The following is a 5,595-nucleotide window of genomic DNA, read 5'->3' on the forward strand; positions in this document are numbered from 1 at the left end:
AGCAACTTTATTCCCAACCAATTTTGGGAGCACAGAGCAGGGGAAAGGGAAAGGAAAAATCATCCCCCAGCAGGAGTGACACGATCACTCACCATGTTAAAACTAACAAAATTTTCTTTGATTTCTATAGGAAAATAAAGGTTGATGATGGCAAAAAGACACGCCACAAAGGTCACCAAAACCGGGGCAGAAAATTTGCTGCCGTTGTCAAAAATTTTCTCGGATGAACGAGGAAACAAATCCAAATACTTTTCTGTTTTTTTTCATTTCATGTCCTAGGCGCCCACCAGTATAACGAGGGAATACATTTCTGTTTTTTCATTTCATGTCCTAGGCGCCCACCAGTATAACGAGGGAATACATTTCTGTTTTTTCATTTCATGTCCTAGGTGCCCACCAGTATAACGAGGGAATACATTTCTATTTTTGTTATTTCATATCCTAGGCGCCCACCAGTATAATGAGGGAATACATTTCTGTTTTTCCATTTCATGTCCTAGGCGCCCACCAGTATAACGAGGGAATACATTTCTGTTTTTTCATTTCATGTCCTAGGCGCCTACCAGTATAACGAGGGAATACATTTCTGTTTTTTCATTTCATGTCCTAGGTCGCCCACCAGTATGATGAGGGAATACATTTCATATTTTTGCATTCAGGCGCCCACCTGTATAACGAGAGGAATACTTTTCAGTCTTATACTTCAGATCTTGAAATCAGTAACCCACCAGAAGGTAATAAAACAGAGAGTTATAACAAAAAAATCCCCAGCATAAGTCCAAATTTAGAAATCAGAAAGAAGGCAGAATGTTACGACGAGAAGTCCAGCACAAATTTAAGTGCATGAGTCAAAGGGAAGATAAGACAAATTTCAAGAGAAGCGGCCTTTGAACCTCAATTGTTCCCAGCATAACAAATCTAATGAAGAAAAGTCGTATCCCCAGAGAAACCTCTGAAAGTTTAGTGGAGGAAGCCATATCCCAGCGGACCGAATAAGATAGTGAAAACTGGGATTCAGAAGCAAAAGGCCAGTGCCATCCCCAAGTTTTCGGAAGAAAGAAGCGGCGGAAGAAATACAAGCCGACAAGAAAGTAAGGCAGCAAAAACAAGCTGAAGATATATAAGATCTTGTGATCCATAGGCTAGCCTAGCTTATTATTTTCTTGTTTTTTTTTTGATACGGTGTAATAAGGAGATCAGTAAGGCAGTGGTAACAGTATACAACAGTAGAAACAGCAGAACCACAGTTCCCCGGTAGTCCCAGCTACCAAGACTTCCCGAACTACATTAACTTGATTCCCCTTTAGCCAGGGATATGTAGGAAACCTTTGAAGCAAAGGTTCGGTTAAATTTTTTTCAAAAAAAAAATGCTTCACACGGAGTACTCGGATGGGCAAAAAATCGCTCACTTTATCTTTGCACGAAAACCCTTCGTGTCTTCGGGCAAAGAGGGGCAGCTATAAGCACGTGATTTTTGACCTATGAAAGAATTACTCCCAACAAAATTCAAAATAAAACGATTTTCCTTGGTGCGCAATTTTGAGAATTTTTGTGACATTTTGGATAATTATTTGTATTTGTCTGTGCATGTTTATTTTTTAAATTAATAAAAAAATACAAAAATATGTCGTATTTGCATTTAGGATTTAATTCTACAATTAGGAATAATTAGGTTTGTTTTACAAGAATGAAATTACAAAAATATGCATCGTTTGCATTTTTAGCATTTAATGTCCAATTGTATAATTTTATGCTTAATTATTACTTAATTGTGTGTTAGTTGTTATTGGGAGTTAATTTTCGCTTTTATAAATTAATTTAGTTCTATATGATAAATTTAAGGATTTTTAGAATTTAGTTTTAGAAAAATAAAAGGAGAAAAGAGAGCAAAAATACAAAGAAATCGGATTTGGGCCTTTTCTTCAATTTTAACCCAGGCCCAAAACACCTCTATCCAACCTTCCCCTACGACCCGGTCCATTCCAACCCGGGTCGACCCAGTCCATAACCCAAAGACCCAACACCCACTTATCTTACATTTCACAAAACAAACTAAAAAAACCCTAAACCTAAACTAAACCTATCCGCCACCCCCTCTCTTCTTCTCCAAAACCCTTACCCAAAAACCACCAGCTCCCCGCCACCCACTCACCTCCCCATCGTCCAGCAGCCATGGACAACCAGGGAAACCACCATTGTTGCGGCTGCTGCCCAGCTCCTCTCTTCGACCGATGCTGCCCCCCCCCACGTCGATACACACACACGCACACACCTTCGAGCTCCATATCGACATCCATGGCAGCAGCACCAACAACCCTCCACCACCTTCTCCTTCACGTCCAAACAGACCCCGCTGCCACTACTTCATCTTCTTCGTCAAGCTTGAGCTCGACATCCATGGCTACTGCTTCGTCTTCTCCGTCGTCGAGCCTGAGCTCTCATGGCTGCTGGTCGCTGCATCTTCTACTTCACCACTGTTGCTCCAGCTAGTCCAACATAGTCCAAACGACCAGCTTCTGTTTCATCCTTTTTCAACACTCACAAACAGTCCGTTCGACCTCCAATAGTTCAAATCCGAGTTTGACTTGGGTTCGTTCAATTTTCAGATTTTTCTTTCAAGATTATTTAGTTCATTTTGATCTATTTTCTGTTATTGTTTTTGGTTTTAAGTGTTGGTTGTAATCTTGTCTTGTTCATTTTATTTTTCGGATTATTGATTCTTTGTTTAAAGTGTTATTTTGTAATCTTGTCTTGTTCATTAGTTCTCCTTCTTATTCAAGACCTTTTATTTGGTCAAAGTTTTTTTTCTTCTGTTTGTTTGAGTGTGCGTTATAAGCTACATTCGATTTGAACAACTTCGTCGAATAGTTAGTTTATGACTGCTTTATTTGGACGAGTACAACCTGAATCACTTCAGTGGTCTGTTTTGATGCTTGAATCATTTGTGTGAATTTGACTTAAGGATTGGTTGTAGCTGTGTAGTGATTTGTTGCAGTTGTAAATCAGAGAGGTTTAAATACAAATTGTTAAGAGTCAGGGCAAGGCAATAATAATAGGGGGGTTTCAGGGGAATTTTTGGGTGTTAAAAGATTTGAAATGTTTAGTGTTAGTGGTTTTTCAGTTGAATATTCAGTGTATAATTAAATTAATGAATTATTTAATGAAAAGGGAATTAGTAGTGCAGAATACACCCTATCTAGTATCTTTAAGGGTGGGAAATCATAAAAAAAGCATGGGATTAATGATAAAAGGGTATAAATGGACATGGGAGGGAATATACAGGCTGAAAGTGGAAAAAAAACTTTGAATAAATAATGTCTAGTTCTAGCCTATAAATAGGAGGAGTTGATATAGATAAGAGGACTGAAAAATTTACACATCAGAAAACTTCAGAACTTAAAAGTGAGAGATAGACTAATTTTTCAGAACTAAAAAGTCAGTCTTTGAGAGCTAAAAACTGAAAGTGAGATCATTTTCTTTACTACTGATTTACAGTCAGGCTTTCCGGGATTTTCAGTTTGGTTCTGACCATTGTTACATTGGTTACTGCTGGTTTTTGTTGATGTTGTTTGTTGTGGCATTCTGTTGCTATGCTATTGTTGTACATTGTTGCTCCTGACCTCTTTTCTCTCTTATTGTAATTAGAATTCCAGGTACACATTCGAATCTTGTAGTGATAAAGCTTTGAAGTTGAAATGAAACAATGAAATCCAATCGCTTCAATAAAGTAGATAGTAGGCAATTTGGTCTATTTAGTTTTTTCTTTGTGAACTGTTTTAATTTTTGTATAATTGGACTGAAAAGAGAAGGAATTGTATAAATGGTCATGCGCTGATATAATATGAACCTTTCAATTTTATTTTTTTTGTTAGATTAATGGGGTAGATCATGATAGTAGCATATCTCTAGTTAGTTGTTTGTTTCCATGCATATATTCAAGTAGTCCACAAACGAGATAGAGTACTTAGTCAAATCCCGATTAGTATTTCGTTTAGGTGGTTAAAACTAATTTCCATTAATTCTCTTAAGTGATTATAATCTCATAAGTATTGGCATTAATTCATGTTACAAAATACATTCCAGCATTAGCATCTGTTGTAACCTATTAATTAGATAAGTTACGGGTTTTTTTCCAGCATGTAATTAATCAGGATTTTTCTTTTTCTTTTTTTTAATTTAGAGACAAATTAAAATAGAAATGTAGTTACTTTAGGATTTCCCTTTTAAAATAAATGAGACGAGCTTCGCCAAATAAAAAAAAATTGCGGGGCCCTAAGTAAAGGTTTAAGATTTTTAGAAGTCAGGAAGGGCCGTTTAGCGAATTTCACGGCCCTCCCAAAAGATAATAACGCGCTAGAATCTTCAGGCATGGCTTTAGTAAATTACATTCCTAAATATGGGCGGGCATTTTATGCGGCCCGAATCCAAATCCTAAGACGTTGAATAGAGTGTGCCTAAGATTGCGGGTTCATTTGATGCGGCGCAATCCGAAGACATACTTTAAACGGCGTTCACTTTCTTGAATAAATATGTATATGTAAAAGCAGTAAAAAATATAATCAGCATATAGGTTATTCATGTAAAAAATCAGATAATAGCTAAATGCAACAGTTGAGCGACCGTGCTAGAACCACGGAACTCGGGAATGCCTAACACCTTCTCCCGTGTTAACAGAATTCCTTATCCGGATTTTTGGTTCGCGGACTGTTAAACAGAGTCATTCTTTTCCTCGATTCGGGATTAAATTGGTGACTAGGGACACCCTAAATCTCCCAAGTGGCGACTTTGAAATAAATAAACAAATCCCGTTTCGATTGTCCTTTAATTGGAAAAACTCCTTCACCCCTCGCGGGGACGTAAAAAGGAGGTGTGACAAGGGTCGCGAGAGGCCGAGGCCAGGACCATGGTAGAGGTTGAGGTGTGGCTCGTTCAGCAGTTGGAGAAGCACCTGTAGTACCACCAGTTGCTCCAGCTCAGGAGCAGATTCCAGATATGGCTGAGCCGGCAGAGCCAACTTAGGCATCAGTTGTGCCTATTGTGATTCCAGACCTTCAGGAGACTTTGGCCCAGATACTAAATGTTTGCACTGGTCTTGCCCAGGTGGTTTCGGCTTAGGCCGCACCTACCACTTCTCAGGTCGGGGGAGGTACTCATACCCCTGTTACCCGTACTCCAAATCACGTGGTGTAGGGACTTCAGACACCGGGGGTACTACCAACCCAGACAGTTCCAGCTGTTAAGGAATATGTGGTTCCTGCCATGCTTGATGATGAGCAACGTAGATTGGAGAGGTTTGATAGACTTCAGCCTCCGACTTTCAGCAGTGCAGAGGGCAAGGATGCTCAGGGTTTCTTGGATAAGTGTTAGAGGATTCTTGGTCGATGGCACCAACTCCAGCAGATGCACCACCCGTCCAGCCAGCTCGATGTGGGACCTAGTTAGCTAGAGGCCACCCTAGAGGGGGAGGCCGATCAGGTGGCGGTCAGGCCCGATTCTATGCCCTTCCTACCAGACTGGATGCCATTGCTTCAGATGTAGTAATCACAGGTATCATCTCAGTGTGCCACATGTAAGCTTCTATATTATTTGACCCTA

Source organism: Nicotiana sylvestris, chromosome 2 (assembly GCF_000393655.2).
Source record: "Nicotiana sylvestris chromosome 2, ASM39365v2, whole genome shotgun sequence".
NCBI lineage: Eukaryota > Viridiplantae > Streptophyta > Magnoliopsida > Solanales > Solanaceae > Nicotiana > Nicotiana sylvestris.